Below are 15,000 nucleotides of genomic sequence, written 5' to 3'. Positions count from 1 at the left end.
AGTATCATTCAGGCTTGCCGTCTACAAGAGCACCTTTGCTTTTTCATCAAGAATGCCGTGACCCGGATTCGAACCGGGGTTGCTGCGGCCACAACGCAGAGTACTAACCACTATACGATCACGGCGACATTCACGAGCCAGGTAGGAGTCGAACCTACAATCTTCTGATCCGTAGTCAGACGCGTTATCCATTGCGCCACTGGCCCTGTGTGAGAGGTTGCCACTAATCATGCTCCCCATTTTGGACTTTTGCTACGCTCGCAGCCATATTCAAAGACCTCAACACGGTTGCTTTTAGCCCCTAGCCAAAACCCTTCTGCCTTGTTTGCTACCTTTCCATATTATCCAGTATCGTTTCGGTATTGAATGGCAAAGAGCAGTGCCTATCCAGTTAAGGCGGAGGGAAAAAACAAGGATAGATCCATGCCCCGTGTGAGGACCGAACTCACGACCTTCAGATTATGAGACTGACGCGCTACCTACTGCGCTAACGAGGCATCTTGCGTGTGATTGTTTGTTGCCGTCCAGAGATAAGATGGAATTCTGTAAGCACAAAACTTCTTTTTTTTTTTTTTTTAAATGTACATGTATATATCTACATATATTGGAAAGTTTAAAGCAAGCTGTGAAAGCAACTTTTCCCATATGGTCTAGCGGTTAGGATTCCTGGTTTTCACCCAGGCGGCCCGGGTTCGACTCCCGGTATGGGAATGAGTGTTTTGCTAAGCTTGTGCCTGCATTCAAAGGCCTGCACCTTTCTTGCAGAATTAAGCGGCTTAGTTTGCAGATGCTCTTGGCAGCCAAAAATGCTGCGCTAACGAGGCCACTTGCAAGTGGTTGTTGATACCATCCATGCTTAAAAATGAGTTTTCAAATCAAGAAACTGATTTTTTTTCTACTTATTACTGAAAAAGGGTCTCAGCGGTTCCCATATGGTCTAGCGGTTAGGATTCCTGGTTCTCACCCAGGCGGCCCGGGTTCGACTCCCGGTATGGGAATGAGCATTTTCCTAAGCTTGCCACTACATCGAAAGACCCTCTGAATTAAGATAGCGCTCAAAAAGTTCATAAAAGTATCATTCAGGCTTGCCGTCTACAAGAGCACCTTTGCTTTTTCATCAAGAATGCCGTGACCCGGATTCGAACCGGGGTTGCTGCGGCCACAACGCAGAGTACTAACCACTATACGATCACGGCGACATTCACGAGCCAGGTAGGAGTCGAACCTACAATCTTCTGATCCGTAGTCAGACGCGTTATCCATTGCGCCACTGGCCCTGTGTGAGAGGTTGCCACTAATCATGCTCCCCATTTTGGACTTTTGCTACGCTCGCAGCCATATTCAAAGACCTCAACACGGTTGCTTTTAGCCCCTAGCCAAAACCCTTCTGCCTTGTTTGCTACCTTTCCATATTATCCAGTATCGTTTCGGTATTGAATGGCAAAGAGCAGTGCCTATCCAGTTAAGGCGGAGGGAAAAAACAAGGATAGATCCATGCCCCGTGTGAGGATCGAACTCACGACCTTCAGATTATGAGACTGACGCGCTACCTACTGCGCTAACGAGGCATCTTGCGTGTGATTGGTTGTTGCCGTCCAGAGATAAGATGGAATTCTGTAAGCACAAAACTTCTTTTTTTTTTTTTTTTTTTTTTTTTAATATGTACATGTATATATCTACATATATTGGAAAGTTTAAAGCAAGCTGTGAAAGCAACTTTTCCCATATGGTCTAGCGGTTAGGATTCCTGGTTTTCACCCAGGCGGCCCGGGTTCGACTCCCGGTATGGGAATGAGTGTTTTGCTAAGCTTGTGCCTGCATTCAAAGGCCTGCACCTTTCTTGCAGAATTAAGCGGCTTAGTTTGCAGATGCTCTTGGCAGCCAAAAATGCTGCGCTAACGAGGCCACTTGCAAGTGGTTGTTGATGCCATCCATGCTTAAAAATGAGTTTTCAAATCATGAAACTGATTTTTTTTCTACTTATTACTGAAAAAGGGTCTCAGCGGTTCCCATATGGTCTAGCGGTTAGGATTCCTGGTTCTCACCCAGGCGGCCTGGGTTCGACTCCCGGTATGGGAATGAGCATTTTCCTAAGCTTGCAACTACATCGAAAGACCCTCTGAATTAAGATAGCGCTCAAAAAGTTCATAAAAGTATCATTCAGGCTTGCCGTCTACAAGAGCACCTTTGCTTTTTCATCAAGAATGCCGTGACCCGGATTCGAACCGGGGTTGCTGCGGCCACAACGCAGAGTACTAACCACTATACGATCACGGCGACATTCACGAGCCAGGTAGGAGTCGAACCTACAATCTTCTGATCCGTAGTCAGACGCGTTATCCATTGCGCCACTGGCCCTGTGTGAGAGGTTGCCACTAATCATGCTCCCCATTTTGGACTTTTGCTACGCTCGCAGCCATATTCAAAGACCTCAACACGGTTGCTTTTAGCCCCTAGCCAAAACCCTTCTGCCTTGTTTGCTACCTTTCCATATTATCCAGTATCGTTTCGGTATTGAATGGCAAAGAGCAGTGCCTATCCAGTTAAGGCGGAGGGAAAAAACAAGGATAGATCCATGCCCCGTGTGAGGATCGAACTCACGACCTTCAGATTATGAGACTGACGCGCTACCTACTGCGCTAACGAGGCATCTTGCGTGTGATTGGTTGTTGCCGTCCAGAGATAAGATGGAATTCTGTAAGCACAAAACTTCTTTTTTTTTTTTTTTTTTTTTTTTTAATATGTACATGTATATATCTACATATATTGGAAAGTTTAAAGCAAGCTGTGAAAGCAACTTTTCCCATATGGTCTAGCGGTTAGGATTCCTGGTTTTCACCCAGGCGGCCCGGGTTCGACTCCCGGTATGGGAATGAGTGTTTTGCTAAGCTTGTGCCTGCATTCAAAGGCCTGCACCTTTCTTGCAGAATTAAGCGGCTTAGTTTGCAGATGCTCTTGGCAGCCAAAAATGCTGCGCTAACGAGGCCACTTGCAAGTGGTTGTTGATGCCATCCATGCTTAAAAATGAGTTTTCAAATCATGAAACTGATTTTTTTTCTACTTATTACTGAAAAAGGGTCTCAGCGGTTCCCATATGGTCTAGCGGTTAGGATTCCTGGTTCTCACCCAGGCGGCCCGGGTTCGACTCCCGGTATGGGAATGAGCATTTTCCTAAGCTTGCAACTACATCGAAAGACCCTCTGAATTAAGATAGCGCTCAAAAAGTTCATAAAAGTATCATTCAGGCTTGCCGTCTACAAGAGCACCTTTGCTTTTTCATCAAGAATGCCGTGACCCGGATTCGAACCGGGGTTGCTGCGGCCACAACGCAGAGTACTAACCACTATACGATCACGGCGACATTCACGAGCCAGGTAGGAGTCGAACCTACAATCTTCTGATCCGTAGTCAGACGCGTTATCCATTGCGCCACTGGCCCTGTGTGAGAGGTTGCCACTAATCATGCTCCCCATTTTGGACTTTTGCTACGCTCGCAGCCATATTCAAAGACCTCAACACGGTTGCTTTTAGCCCCTAGCCAAAACCCTTCTGCCTTGTTTGCTACCTTTCCATATTATCCAGTATCGTTTCGGTATTGAATGGCAAAGAGCAGTGCCTATCCAGTTAAGGCGGAGGGAAAAAACAAGGATAGATCCATGCCCCGTGTGAGGACCGAACTCACGACCTTCAGATTATGAGACTGACGCGCTACCTACTGCGCTAACGAGGCATCTTGCGTGTGATTGTTTGTTGCCGTCCAGAGATAAGATGGAATTCTGTAAGCACAAAACTTCTTTTTTTTTTTTTTTTAAATGTACATGTATATATCTACATATATTGGAAAGTTTAAAGCAAGCTGTGAAAGCAACTTTTCCCATATGGTCTAGCGGTTAGGATTCCTGGTTTTCACCCAGGCGGCCCGGGTTCGACTCCCGGTATGGGAATGAGTGTTTTGCTAAGCTTGTGCCTGCATTCAAAGGCCTGCACCTTTCTTGCAGAATTAAGCGGCTTAGTTTGCAGATGCTCTTGGCAGCCAAAAATGCTGCGCTAACGAGGCCACTTGCAAGTGGTTGTTGATGCCATCCATGCTTAAAAATGAGTTTTCAAATCAAGAAACTGATTTTTTTTCTACTTATTACTGAAAAAGGGTCTCAGCGGTTCCCATATGGTCTAGCGGTTAGGATTCCTGGTTCTCACCCAGGCGGCCCGGGTTCGACTCCCGGTATGGGAATGAGCATTTTCCTAAGCTTGCCACTACATCGAAAGACCCTCTGAATTAAGATAGCGCTCAAAAAGTTCATAAAAGTATCATTCAGGCTTGCCGTCTACAAGAGCACCTTTGCTTTTTCATCAAGAATGCCGTGACCCGGATTCGAACCGGGGTTGCTGCGGCCACAACGCAGAGTACTAACCACTATACGATCACGGCGACATTCACGAGCCAGGTAGGAGTCGAACCTACAATCTTCTGATCCGTAGTCAGACGCGTTATCCATTGCGCCACTGGCCCTGTGTGAGAGGTTGCCACTAATCATGCTCCCCATTTTGGACTTTTGCTACGCTCGCAGCCATATTCAAAGACCTCAACACGGTTGCTTTTAGCCCCTAGCCAAAACCCTTCTGCCTTGTTTGCTACCTTTCCATATTATCCAGTATCGTTTCGGTATTGAATGGCAAAGAGCAGTGCCTATCCAGTTAAGGCGGAGGGAAAAAACAAGGATAGATCCATGCCCCGTGTGAGGATCGAACTCACGACCTTCAGATTATGAGACTGACGCGCTACCTACTGCGCTAACGAGGCATCTTGCGTGTGATTGGTTGTTGCCGTCCAGAGATAAGATGGAATTCTGTAAGCACAAAACTTCTTTTTTTTTTTTTTTTTTTTTTTTTAATATGTACATGTATATATCTACATATATTGGAAAGTTTAAAGCAAGCTGTGAAAGCAACTTTTCCCATATGGTCTAGCGGTTAGGATTCCTGGTTTTCACCCAGGCGGCCCGGGTTCGACTCCCGGTATGGGAATGAGTGTTTTGCTAAGCTTGTGCCTGCATTCAAAGGCCTGCACCTTTCTTGCAGAATTAAGCGGCTTAGTTTGCAGATGCTCTTGGCAGCCAAAAATGCTGCGCTAACGAGGCCACTTGCAAGTGGTTGTTGATGCCATCCATGCTTAAAAATGAGTTTTCAAATCATGAAACTGATTTTTTTTCTACTTATTACTGAAAAAGGGTCTCAGCGGTTCCCATATGGTCTAGCGGTTAGGATTCCTGGTTCTCACCCAGGCGGCCCGGGTTCGACTCCCGGTATGGGAATGAGCATTTTCCTAAGCTTGCAACTACATCGAAAGACCCTCTGAATTAAGATAGCGCTCAAAAAGTTCATAAAAGTATCATTCAGGCTTGCCGTCTACAAGAGCACCTTTGCTTTTTCATCAAGAATGCCGTGACCCGGATTCGAACCGGGGTTGCTGCGGCCACAACGCAGAGTACTAACCACTATACGATCACGGCGACATTCACGAGCCAGGTAGGAGTCGAACCTACAATCTTCTGATCCGTAGTCAGACGCGTTATCCATTGCGCCACTGGCCCTGTGTGAGAGGTTGCCACTAATCATGCTCCCCATTTTGGACTTTTGCTACGCTCGCAGCCATATTCAAAGACCTCAACACGGTTGCTTTTAGCCCCTAGCCAAAACCCTTCTGCCTTGTTTGCTACCTTTCCATATTATCCAGTATCGTTTCGGTATTGAATGGCAAAGAGCAGTGCCTATCCAGTTAAGGCGGAGGGAAAAAACAAGGATAGATCCATGCCCCGTGTGAGGATCGAACTCACGACCTTCAGATTATGAGACTGACGCGCTACCTACTGCGCTAACGAGGCATCTTGCGTGTGATTGGTTGTTGCCGTCCAGAGATAAGATGGAATTCTGTAAGCACAAAACTTCTTTTTTTTTTTTTTTAATATGTACATGTATATATCTACATATATTGGAAAGTTTAAAGCAAGCTGTGAAAGCAACTTTTCCCATATGGTCTAGCGGTTAGGATTCCTGGTTTTCACCCAGGCGGCCCGGGTTCGACTCCCGGTATGGGAATGAGTGTTTTGCTAAGCTTGTGCCTGCATTCAAAGGCCTGCACCTTTCTTGCAGAATTAAGCGGCTTAGTTTGCAGATGCTCTTGGCAGCCAAAAATGCTGCGCTAACGAGGCCACTTGCAAGTGGTTGTTGATGCCATCCATGCTTAAAAATGAGTTTTCAAATCATGAAACTGATTTTTTTTCTACTTATTACTGAAAAAGGGTCTCAGCGGTTCCCATATGGTCTAGCGGTTAGGATTCCTGGTTCTCACCCAGGCGGCCTGGGTTCGACTCCCGGTATGGGAATGAGCATTTTCCTAAGCTTGCAACTACATCGAAAGACCCTCTGAATTAAGATAGCGCTCAAAAAGTTCATAAAAGTATCATTCAGGCTTGCCGTCTACAAGAGCACCTTTGCTTTTTCATCAAGAATGCCGTGACCCGGATTCGAACCGGGGTTGCTGCGGCCACAACGCAGAGTACTAACCACTATACGATCACGGCGACATTCACGAGCCAGGTAGGAGTCGAACCTACAATCTTCTGATCCGTAGTCAGACGCGTTATCCATTGCGCCACTGGCCCTGTGTGAGAGGTTGCCACTAATCATGCTCCCCATTTTGGACTTTTGCTACGCTCGCAGCCATATTCAAAGACCTCAACACGGTTGCTTTTAGCCCCTAGCCAAAACCCTTCTGCCTTGTTTGCTACCTTTCCATATTATCCAGTATCGTTTCGGTATTGAATGGCAAAGAGCAGTGCCTATCCAGTTAAGGCGGAGGGAAAAAACAAGGATAGATCCATGCCCCGTGTGAGGATCGAACTCACGACCTTCAGATTATGAGACTGACGCGCTACCTACTGCGCTAACGAGGCATCTTGCGTGTGATTGGTTGTTGCCGTCCAGAGATAAGATGGAATTCTGTAAGCACAAAACTTCTTTTTTTTTTTTTTTTTTTTTTTTTAATATGTACATGTATATATCTACATATATTGGAAAGTTTAAAGCAAGCTGTGAAAGCAACTTTTCCCATATGGTCTAGCGGTTAGGATTCCTGGTTTTCACCCAGGCGGCCCGGGTTCGACTCCCGGTATGGGAATGAGTGTTTTGCTAAGCTTGTGCCTGCATTCAAAGGCCTGCACCTTTCTTGCAGAATTAAGCGGCTTAGTTTGCAGATGCTCTTGGCAGCCAAAAATGCTGCGCTAACGAGGCCACTTGCAAGTGGTTGTTGATGCCATCCATGCTTAAAAATGAGTTTTCAAATCATGAAACTGATTTTTTTTCTACTTATTACTGAAAAAGGGTCTCAGCGGTTCCCATATGGTCTAGCGGTTAGGATTCCTGGTTCTCACCCAGGCGGCCCGGGTTCGACTCCCGGTATGGGAATGAGCATTTTCCTAAGCTTGCAACTACATCGAAAGACCCTCTGAATTAAGATAGCGCTCAAAAAGTTCATAAAAGTATCATTCAGGCTTGCCGTCTACAAGAGCACCTTTGCTTTTTCATCAAGAATGCCGTGACCCGGATTCGAACCGGGGTTGCTGCGGCCACAACGCAGAGTACTAACCACTATACGATCACGGCGACATTCACGAGCCAGGTAGGAGTCGAACCTACAATCTTCTGATCCGTAGTCAGACGCGTTATCCATTGCGCCACTGGCCCTGTGTGAGAGGTTGCCACTAATCATGCTCCCCATTTTGGACTTTTGCTACGCTCGCAGCCATATTCAAAGACCTCAACACGGTTGCTTTTAGCCCCTAGCCAAAACCCTTCTGCCTTGTTTGCTACCTTTCCATATTATCCAGTATCGTTTCGGTATTGAATGGCAAAGAGCAGTGCCTATCCAGTTAAGGCGGAGGGAAAAAACAAGGATAGATCCATGCCCCGTGTGAGGATCGAACTCACGACCTTCAGATTATGAGACTGACGCGCTACCTACTGCGCTAACGAGGCATCTTGCGTGTGATTGGTTGTTGCCGTCCAGAGATAAGATGGAATTCTGTAAGCACAAAACTTCTTTTTTTTTTTTTTTAATATGTACATGTATATATCTACATATATTGGAAAGTTTAAAGCAAGCTGTGAAAGCAACTTTTCCCATATGGTCTAGCGGTTAGGATTCCTGGTTTTCAACCAGGCGGCCCGGGTTCGACTCCCGGTATAGGAATGAGTGTTTTGCTAAGCTTGTGCCTGCATTCAAAGGCCTGCACCTTTCTTGCAGAATTAAGCGGCTTAGTTTGCAGATGCTCTTGGCAGCCAAAAATGCTGCGCTAACGAGGCCACTTGCAAGTGGTTGTTGATGCCATCCATGCTTAAAAATGAGTTTTCAAATCATGAAACTGATTTTTTTTCTACTTATTACTGAAAAAGGGTCTCAGCGGTTCCCATATGGTCTAGCGGTTAGGATTCCTGGTTCTCACCCAGGCGGCCCGGGTTCGACTCCCGGTATGGGAATGAGCATTTTCCTAAGCTTGCAACTACATCGAAAGACCCTCTGAATTAAGATAGCGCTCAAAAAGTTCATAAAAGTATCATTCAGGCTTGCCGTCTACAAGAGCACCTTTGCTTTTTCATCAAGAATGCCGTGACCCGGATTCGAACCGGGGTTGCTGCGGCCACAACGCAGAGTACTAACCACTATACGATCACGGCGACATTCACGAGCCAGGTAGGAGTCGAACCTACAATCTTCTGATCCGTAGTCAGACGCGTTATCCATTGCGCCACTGGCCCTGTGTGAGAGGTTGCCACTAATCATGCTCCCCATTTTGGACTTTTGCTACGCTCGCAGCCATATTCAAAGACCTCAACACGGTTGCTTTTAGTCCCTAGCCAAAACCCTTCTGCCTTGTTTGCTACCTTTCCATATTATCCAGTATCGTTTCGGTATTGAATGGCAAAGAGCAGTGCCTATCCAGTTAAGGCGGAGGGAAAAAACAAGGATAGATCCATGCCCCGTGTGAGGACCGAACTCACGACCTTCAGATTATGAGACTGACGCGCTACCTACTGCGCTAACGAGGCATCTTGCGTGTGATTGGTTGTTGCCGTCCAGAGATAAGATGGAATTCTGTAAGCACAAAACTTCTTTTTTTTTTTTTTTAATATGTACATGTATATATCTACATATATTGGAAAGTTTAAAGCAAGCTGTGAAAGCAACTTTTCCCATATGGTCTAGCGGTTAGGATTCCTGGTTTTCACCCAGGCGGCCCGGGTTCGACTCCCGGTATGGGAATGAGTGTTTTGCTAAGCTTGTGCCTGCATTCAAAGGCCTGCACCTTTCTTGCAGAATTAAGCGGCTTAGTTTGCAGATGCTCTTGGCAGCCAAAAATGCTGCGCTAACGAGGCCACTTGCAAGTGGTTGCTGATGCCATCCATGCTTAAAAATGAGTTTTCAAATCAAGAAACTGATTTTTTTTCTACTTATTACTGAAAAAGGGTCTCAGTGGTTCCCATATGGTCTAGCGGTTAGGATTCCTGGTTCTCACCCAGGCGGCCCGGGTTCGACTCCCGGTATGGGAATGAGCATTTTCCTAAGCTTGCCACTACATCGAAAGACCCTCTGAATTAAGATAGCGCTCAAAAAGTTCATAAAAGTATCATTCAGGCTTGCCGTCTACAAGAGCACCTTTGCTTTTTCATCAAGAATGCCGTGACCCGGATTCGAACCGGGGTTGCTGCGGCCACAACGCAGAGTACTAACCACTATACGATCACGGCGACATTCACGAGCCAGGTAGGAGTCGAACCTACAATCTTCTGATCCGTAGTCAGACGCGTTATCCATTGCGCCACTGGCCCTGTGTGAGAGGTTGCCACTAATCATGCTCCCCATTTTGGACTTTTGCTACGCTCGCAGCCATATTCAAAGACCTCAACACGGTTGCTTTTAGCCCCTAGCCAAAACCCTTCTGCCTTGTTTGCTACCTTTCCATATTATCCAGTATCGTTTCGGTATTGAATGGCAAAGAGCAGTGCCTATCCAGTTAAGGCGGAGGGAAAAAACAAGGATAGATCCATGCCCCGTGTGAGGATCGAACTCACGACCTTCAGATTATGAGACTGACGCGCTACCTACTGCGCTAACGAGGCATCTTGCGTGTGATTGGTTGTTGCCGTCCAGAGATAAGATGGAATTCTGTAAGCACAAAACTTCTTTTTTTTTTTTTTTAATATGTACATGTATATATCTACATATATTGGAAAGTTTAAAGCAAGCTGTGAAAGCAACTTTTCCCATATGGTCTAGCGGTTAGGATTCCTGGTTTTCACCCAGGCGGCCCGGGTTCGACTCCCGGTATGGGAATGAGTGTTTTGCTAAGCTTGTGCCTGCATTCAAAGGCCTGCACCTTTCTTGCAGAATTAAGCGGCTTAGTTTGCAGATGCTCTTGGCAGCCAAAAATGCTGCGCTAACGAGGCCACTTGCAAGTGGTTGTTGATGCCATCCATGCTTAAAAATGAGTTTTCAAATCAAGAAACTGATTTTTTTTTCTACTTATTACTGAAAAAGGGTCTCAGCGGTTCCCATATGGTCTAGCGGTTAGGATTCCTGGTTCTCACCCAGGCGGCCCGGGTTCGACTCCCGGTATGGGAATGAGCATTTTCCTAAGCTTGCAACTACATCGAAAGACCCTCTGAATTAAGATAGCGCTCAAAAAGTTCATAAAAGTATCATTCAGGCTTGCCGTCTACAAGAGCACCTTTGCTTTTTCATCAAGAATGCCGTGACCCGGATTCGAAGCGGGGTTGCTGCGGCCACAACGCAGAGTACTAACCACTATACGATCACGGCGACATTCACGAGCCAGGTAGGAGTCGAACCTACAATCTTCTGATCCGTAGTCAGACGCGTTATCCATTGCGCCACTGGCCCTGTGTGAGAGGTTGCCACTAATCATGCTCCCCATTTTGGACTTTTGCTACGCTCGCAGCCATATTCAAAGACCTCAACACGGTTGCTTTTAGCCCCTAGCCAAAACCCTTCTGCCTTGTTTGCTACCTTTCCATATTATCCAGTATCGTTTCGGTATTGAATGGCAAAGAGCAGTGCCTATCCAGTTAAGGCGGAGGGAAAAAACAAGGATAGATCCATGCCCCGTGTGAGGATCGAACTCACGACCTTCAGATTATGAGACTGACGCGCTACCTACTGCGCTAACGAGGCATCTTGCGTGTGATTGGTTGTTGCCGTCCAGAGATAAGATGGAATTCTGTAAGCACAAAACTTCTTTTTTTTTTTTTTTTTTTTAATATGTACATGTATATATCTACATATATTGGAAAGTTTAAAGCAAGCTGTGATAGCAACTTTTCCCATATGGTCTAGCGGTTAGGATTCCTGGTTTTCACCCAGGCGGCCCGGGTTCGACTCCCGGTATGGGAATGAGTGTTTTGCTAAGCTTGTGCCTGCATTCAAAGGCCTGCACCTTTCTTGCAGAATTAAGCGGCTTAGTTTGCAGATGCTCTTGGCAGCCAAAAATGCTGCGCTAACGAGGCCACTTGCAAGTGGTTGTTGATGCCATCCATGCTTAAAAATGAGTTTTCAAATCATGAAACTGATTTTTTTTCTACTTATTACTGAAAAAGGGTCTCAGCGGTTCCCATATGGTCTAGCGGTTAGGATTCCTGGTTCTCACCCAGGCGGCCCGGGTTCGACTCCCGGTATGGGAATGAGCATTTTCCTAAGCTTGCAACTACATCGAAAGACCCTCTGAATTAAGATAGCGCTCAAAAAGTTCATAAAAGTATCATTCAGGCTTGCTGTCTACAAGAGCACCTTTGCTTTTTCATCAAGAATGCCGTGACCCGGATTCGAAGCGGGGTTGCTGCGGCCACAACGCAGAGTACTAACCACTATACGATCACGGCGACATTCACGAGCCAGGTAGGAGTCGAACCTACAATCTTCTGATCCGTAGTCAGACGCGTTATCCATTGCGCCACTGGCCCTGTGTGAGAGGTTGCCACTAATCATGCTCCCCATTTTGGACTTTTGCTACGCTCGCAGCCATATTCAAAGACCTCAACACGGTTGCTTTTAGCCCCTAGCCAAAACCCTTCTGCCTTGTTTGCTACCTTTCCATATTATCCAGTATCGTTTCGGTATTGAATGGCAAAGAGCAGTGCCTATCCAGTTAAGGCGGAGGGAAAAAACAAGGATAGATCCATGCCCCGTGTGAGGATCGAACTCACGACCTTCAGATTATGAGACTGACGCGCTACCTACTGCGCTAACGAGGCATCTTGCGTGTGATTGGTTGTTGCCGTCCAGAGATAAGATGGAATTCTGTAAGCACAAAACTTCTTTTTTTTTATTTTTAATATGTACATGTATATATCTACATATATTGGAAAGTTTAAAGCAAGCTGTGAAAGCAACTTTTCCCATATGGTCTAGCGGTTAGGATTCCTGGTTTTCACCCAGGCGGCCCGGGTTCGACTCCCGGTATGGGAATGAGTGTTTTGCTAAGCTTGTGCCTGCATTCAAAGGCCTGCACCTTTCTTGCAGAATTAAGCGGCTTAGTTTGCAGATGCTCTTGGCAGCCAAAAATGCTGCGCTAACGAGGCCACTTGCAAGTGGTTGTTGATGCCATCCATGCTTAAAAATGAGTTTTCAAATCATGAAACTGATTTTTTTTCTACTTATTACTGAAAAAGGGTCTCAGCGGTTCCCATATGGTCTAGCGGTTAGGATTCCTGGTTCTCACCCAGGCGGCCCGGGTTCGACTCCCGGTATGGGAATGAGCATTTTCCTAAGCTTGCAACTACATCGAAAGACCCTCTGAATTAAGATAGCGCTCAAAAAGTTCATAAAAGTATCATTCAGGCTTGCCGTCTACAAGAGCACCTTTGCTTTTTCATCAAGAATGCCGTGACCCGGATTCGAACCGGGGTTGCTGCGGCCACAACGCAGAGTACTAACCACTATACGATCACGGCGACATTCACGAGCCAGGTAGGAGTCGAACCTACAATCTTCTGATCCGTAGTCAGACGCGTTATCCATTGCGCCACTGGCCCTGTGTGAGAGGTTGCCACTAATCATGCTCCCCATTTTGGACTTTTGCTACGCTCGCAGCCATATTCAAAGACCTCAACACGGTTGCTTTTAGCCCCTAGCCAAAACCCTTCTGCCTTGTTTGCTACCTTTCCATATTATCCAGTATCGTTTCGGTATTGAATGGCAAAGAGCAGTGCCTATCCAGTTAAGGCGGAGGGAAAAAACAAGGATAGATCCATGCCCCGTGTGAGGATCGAACTCACGACCTTCAGATTATGAGACTGACGCGCTACCTACTGCGCTAACGAGGCATCTTGCGTGTGATTGGTTGTTGCCGTCCAGAGATAAGATGGAATTCTGTAAGCACAAAACTTCTTTTTTTTTTTTTTTAATATGTACATGTATATATCTACATATATTGGAAAGTTTAAAGCAAGCTGTGAAAGCAACTTTTCCCATATGGTCTAGCGGTTAGGATTCCTGGTTTTCACCCAGGCGGCCCGGGTTCGACTCCCGGTATGGGAATGAGTGTTTTGCTAAGCTTGTGCCTGCATTCAAAGGCCTGCACCTTTCTTGCAGAATTAAGCGGCTTAGTTTGCAGATGCTCTTGGCAGCCAAAAATGCTGCGCTAACGAGGCCACTTGCAAGTGGTTGTTGATGCCATCCATGCTTAAAAATGAGTTTTCAAATCAAGAAACTGATTTTTTTTTCTACTTATTACTGAAAAAGGGTCTCAGCGGTTCCCATATGGTCTAGCGGTTAGGATTCCTGGTTCTCACCCAGGCGGCCCGGGTTCGACTCCCGGTATGGGAATGAGCATTTTCCTAAGCTTGCAACTACATCGAAAGACCCTCTGAATTAAGATAGCGCTCAAAAAGTTCATAAAAGTATCATTCAGGCTTGCCGTCTACAAGAGCACCTTTGCTTTTTCATCAAGAATGCCGTGACCCGGATTCGAAGCGGGGTTGCTGCGGCCACAATGCAGAGTACTAACCACTATACGATCACGGCGACATTCACGAGCCAGGTAGGAGTCGAACCTACAATCTTCTGATCCGTAGTCAGACGCGTTATCCATTGCGCCACTGGCCCTGTGTGAGAGGTTGCCACTAATCATGCTCCCCATTTTGGACTTTTGCTACGCTCGCAGCCATATTCAAAGACCTCAACACGGTTGCTTTTAGCCCCTAGCCAAAACCCTTCTGCCTTGTTTGCTACCTTTCCATATTATCCAGTATCGTTTCGGTATTGAATGGCAAAGAGCAGTGCCTATCCAGTTAAGGCGGAGGGAAAAAACAAGGATAGATCCATGCCCCGTGTGAGGATCGAACTCACGACCTTCAGATTATGAGACTGACGCGCTACCTACTGCGCTAACGAGGCATCTTGCGTGTGATTGGTTGTTGCCGTCCAGAGATAAGATGGAATTCTGTAAGCACAAAACTTCTTTTTTTTTTTTTTTTTTTTAATATGTACATGTATATATCTACATATATTGGAAAGTTTAAAGCAAGCTGTGATAGCAACTTTTCCCATATGGTCTAGCGGTTAGGATTCCTGGTTTTCACCCAGGCGGCCCGGGTTCGACTCCCGGTATGGGAATGAGTGTTTTGCTAAGCTTGTGCCTGCATTCAAAGGCCTGCACCTTTCTTGCAGAATTAAGCGGCTTAGTTTGCAGATGCTCTTGGCAGCCAAAAATGCTGCGCTAACGAGGCCACTTGCAAGTGGTTGTTGATGCCATCCATGCTTAAAAATGAGTTTTCAAATCATGAAACTGATTTTTTTTCTACTTATTACTGAAAAAGGGTCTCAGCGGTTCCCATATGGTCTAGCGGTTAGGATTCCTGGTTCTCACCCAGGCGGCCCGGGTTCGACTCCCGGTATGGGAATGAGCATTTTCCTAAGCTTGCAACTAC

The 15,000-nt window shown here is 46.3% G+C and overlaps 36 non-coding genes across 36 annotated transcripts; 26 read left to right on the top strand and 10 right to left on the bottom strand.

Annotated features, from left to right (window-relative positions):
• Nucleotides 1-53: 53 nt before the first annotated feature.
• Nucleotides 54-125, bottom strand: TRNAH-GUG (transfer RNA histidin (anticodon GUG)). Its single transcript has one exon. It is a non-coding gene; the product is annotated as a tRNA-His (tRNA).
• A 514-nt stretch (nt 126-639) lies between these two features.
• Nucleotides 640-711, top strand: TRNAE-UUC (transfer RNA glutamic acid (anticodon UUC)). The gene has a single exon. It is a non-coding gene; the product is annotated as a tRNA-Glu (tRNA).
• A 215-nt stretch (nt 712-926) lies between these two features.
• Nucleotides 927-998, top strand: TRNAE-CUC (transfer RNA glutamic acid (anticodon CUC)). Its single transcript has one exon. It is a non-coding gene; the product is annotated as a tRNA-Glu (tRNA).
• A 126-nt stretch (nt 999-1,124) lies between these two features.
• On the bottom strand, nt 1,125-1,196 carry TRNAH-GUG (transfer RNA histidin (anticodon GUG)). The gene has a single exon. It is a non-coding gene; the product is annotated as a tRNA-His (tRNA).
• A 524-nt stretch (nt 1,197-1,720) lies between these two features.
• On the top strand, nt 1,721-1,792 carry TRNAE-UUC (transfer RNA glutamic acid (anticodon UUC)). Its single transcript has one exon. It is a non-coding gene; the product is annotated as a tRNA-Glu (tRNA).
• Nucleotides 1,793-2,205: 413 nt separating this feature from the next.
• TRNAH-GUG (transfer RNA histidin (anticodon GUG)) lies at nt 2,206-2,277 on the bottom strand. Its single transcript has one exon. It is a non-coding gene; the product is annotated as a tRNA-His (tRNA).
• A 524-nt stretch (nt 2,278-2,801) lies between these two features.
• On the top strand, nt 2,802-2,873 carry TRNAE-UUC (transfer RNA glutamic acid (anticodon UUC)). The gene has a single exon. It is a non-coding gene; the product is annotated as a tRNA-Glu (tRNA).
• A 215-nt stretch (nt 2,874-3,088) lies between these two features.
• Nucleotides 3,089-3,160, top strand: TRNAE-CUC (transfer RNA glutamic acid (anticodon CUC)). The gene has a single exon. It is a non-coding gene; the product is annotated as a tRNA-Glu (tRNA).
• Nucleotides 3,161-3,286: 126 nt separating this feature from the next.
• Nucleotides 3,287-3,358, bottom strand: TRNAH-GUG (transfer RNA histidin (anticodon GUG)). The gene has a single exon. It is a non-coding gene; the product is annotated as a tRNA-His (tRNA).
• A 514-nt stretch (nt 3,359-3,872) lies between these two features.
• Nucleotides 3,873-3,944, top strand: TRNAE-UUC (transfer RNA glutamic acid (anticodon UUC)). The gene has a single exon. It is a non-coding gene; the product is annotated as a tRNA-Glu (tRNA).
• Nucleotides 3,945-4,159: 215 nt separating this feature from the next.
• TRNAE-CUC (transfer RNA glutamic acid (anticodon CUC)) lies at nt 4,160-4,231 on the top strand. Its single transcript has one exon. It is a non-coding gene; the product is annotated as a tRNA-Glu (tRNA).
• Nucleotides 4,232-4,357: 126 nt separating this feature from the next.
• On the bottom strand, nt 4,358-4,429 carry TRNAH-GUG (transfer RNA histidin (anticodon GUG)). Its single transcript has one exon. It is a non-coding gene; the product is annotated as a tRNA-His (tRNA).
• A 524-nt stretch (nt 4,430-4,953) lies between these two features.
• Nucleotides 4,954-5,025, top strand: TRNAE-UUC (transfer RNA glutamic acid (anticodon UUC)). Its single transcript has one exon. It is a non-coding gene; the product is annotated as a tRNA-Glu (tRNA).
• A 215-nt stretch (nt 5,026-5,240) lies between these two features.
• TRNAE-CUC (transfer RNA glutamic acid (anticodon CUC)) lies at nt 5,241-5,312 on the top strand. Its single transcript has one exon. It is a non-coding gene; the product is annotated as a tRNA-Glu (tRNA).
• A 126-nt stretch (nt 5,313-5,438) lies between these two features.
• Nucleotides 5,439-5,510, bottom strand: TRNAH-GUG (transfer RNA histidin (anticodon GUG)). Its single transcript has one exon. It is a non-coding gene; the product is annotated as a tRNA-His (tRNA).
• A 514-nt stretch (nt 5,511-6,024) lies between these two features.
• TRNAE-UUC (transfer RNA glutamic acid (anticodon UUC)) lies at nt 6,025-6,096 on the top strand. The gene has a single exon. It is a non-coding gene; the product is annotated as a tRNA-Glu (tRNA).
• A 413-nt stretch (nt 6,097-6,509) lies between these two features.
• TRNAH-GUG (transfer RNA histidin (anticodon GUG)) lies at nt 6,510-6,581 on the bottom strand. Its single transcript has one exon. It is a non-coding gene; the product is annotated as a tRNA-His (tRNA).
• A 524-nt stretch (nt 6,582-7,105) lies between these two features.
• Nucleotides 7,106-7,177, top strand: TRNAE-UUC (transfer RNA glutamic acid (anticodon UUC)). The gene has a single exon. It is a non-coding gene; the product is annotated as a tRNA-Glu (tRNA).
• Nucleotides 7,178-7,392: 215 nt separating this feature from the next.
• On the top strand, nt 7,393-7,464 carry TRNAE-CUC (transfer RNA glutamic acid (anticodon CUC)). Its single transcript has one exon. It is a non-coding gene; the product is annotated as a tRNA-Glu (tRNA).
• Nucleotides 7,465-7,590: 126 nt separating this feature from the next.
• TRNAH-GUG (transfer RNA histidin (anticodon GUG)) lies at nt 7,591-7,662 on the bottom strand. Its single transcript has one exon. It is a non-coding gene; the product is annotated as a tRNA-His (tRNA).
• Nucleotides 7,663-8,176: 514 nt separating this feature from the next.
• On the top strand, nt 8,177-8,248 carry TRNAE-UUC (transfer RNA glutamic acid (anticodon UUC)). The gene has a single exon. It is a non-coding gene; the product is annotated as a tRNA-Glu (tRNA).
• A 215-nt stretch (nt 8,249-8,463) lies between these two features.
• Nucleotides 8,464-8,535, top strand: TRNAE-CUC (transfer RNA glutamic acid (anticodon CUC)). Its single transcript has one exon. It is a non-coding gene; the product is annotated as a tRNA-Glu (tRNA).
• Nucleotides 8,536-8,661: 126 nt separating this feature from the next.
• On the bottom strand, nt 8,662-8,733 carry TRNAH-GUG (transfer RNA histidin (anticodon GUG)). Its single transcript has one exon. It is a non-coding gene; the product is annotated as a tRNA-His (tRNA).
• Nucleotides 8,734-9,247: 514 nt separating this feature from the next.
• On the top strand, nt 9,248-9,319 carry TRNAE-UUC (transfer RNA glutamic acid (anticodon UUC)). The gene has a single exon. It is a non-coding gene; the product is annotated as a tRNA-Glu (tRNA).
• A 215-nt stretch (nt 9,320-9,534) lies between these two features.
• TRNAE-CUC (transfer RNA glutamic acid (anticodon CUC)) lies at nt 9,535-9,606 on the top strand. Its single transcript has one exon. It is a non-coding gene; the product is annotated as a tRNA-Glu (tRNA).
• Nucleotides 9,607-9,732: 126 nt separating this feature from the next.
• Nucleotides 9,733-9,804, bottom strand: TRNAH-GUG (transfer RNA histidin (anticodon GUG)). The gene has a single exon. It is a non-coding gene; the product is annotated as a tRNA-His (tRNA).
• Nucleotides 9,805-10,318: 514 nt separating this feature from the next.
• On the top strand, nt 10,319-10,390 carry TRNAE-UUC (transfer RNA glutamic acid (anticodon UUC)). The gene has a single exon. It is a non-coding gene; the product is annotated as a tRNA-Glu (tRNA).
• Nucleotides 10,391-10,606: 216 nt separating this feature from the next.
• TRNAE-CUC (transfer RNA glutamic acid (anticodon CUC)) lies at nt 10,607-10,678 on the top strand. The gene has a single exon. It is a non-coding gene; the product is annotated as a tRNA-Glu (tRNA).
• Nucleotides 10,679-11,395: 717 nt separating this feature from the next.
• TRNAE-UUC (transfer RNA glutamic acid (anticodon UUC)) lies at nt 11,396-11,467 on the top strand. The gene has a single exon. It is a non-coding gene; the product is annotated as a tRNA-Glu (tRNA).
• A 215-nt stretch (nt 11,468-11,682) lies between these two features.
• Nucleotides 11,683-11,754, top strand: TRNAE-CUC (transfer RNA glutamic acid (anticodon CUC)). The gene has a single exon. It is a non-coding gene; the product is annotated as a tRNA-Glu (tRNA).
• Nucleotides 11,755-12,466: 712 nt separating this feature from the next.
• Nucleotides 12,467-12,538, top strand: TRNAE-UUC (transfer RNA glutamic acid (anticodon UUC)). Its single transcript has one exon. It is a non-coding gene; the product is annotated as a tRNA-Glu (tRNA).
• Nucleotides 12,539-12,753: 215 nt separating this feature from the next.
• Nucleotides 12,754-12,825, top strand: TRNAE-CUC (transfer RNA glutamic acid (anticodon CUC)). The gene has a single exon. It is a non-coding gene; the product is annotated as a tRNA-Glu (tRNA).
• Nucleotides 12,826-13,537: 712 nt separating this feature from the next.
• On the top strand, nt 13,538-13,609 carry TRNAE-UUC (transfer RNA glutamic acid (anticodon UUC)). The gene has a single exon. It is a non-coding gene; the product is annotated as a tRNA-Glu (tRNA).
• Nucleotides 13,610-13,825: 216 nt separating this feature from the next.
• On the top strand, nt 13,826-13,897 carry TRNAE-CUC (transfer RNA glutamic acid (anticodon CUC)). Its single transcript has one exon. It is a non-coding gene; the product is annotated as a tRNA-Glu (tRNA).
• A 717-nt stretch (nt 13,898-14,614) lies between these two features.
• TRNAE-UUC (transfer RNA glutamic acid (anticodon UUC)) lies at nt 14,615-14,686 on the top strand. Its single transcript has one exon. It is a non-coding gene; the product is annotated as a tRNA-Glu (tRNA).
• Nucleotides 14,687-14,901: 215 nt separating this feature from the next.
• TRNAE-CUC (transfer RNA glutamic acid (anticodon CUC)) lies at nt 14,902-14,973 on the top strand. The gene has a single exon. It is a non-coding gene; the product is annotated as a tRNA-Glu (tRNA).
• The last annotated feature ends 27 nt before the right edge of the window (nt 14,974-15,000 follow it).

The sequence above is a fragment of the Eleutherodactylus coqui genome, chromosome 2, assembly GCF_035609145.1.
Source record: "Eleutherodactylus coqui strain aEleCoq1 chromosome 2, aEleCoq1.hap1, whole genome shotgun sequence".
NCBI lineage: Eukaryota > Metazoa > Chordata > Amphibia > Anura > Eleutherodactylidae > Eleutherodactylus > Eleutherodactylus coqui.
This window is presented reverse-complemented; position numbering and strand designations above follow the sequence as displayed.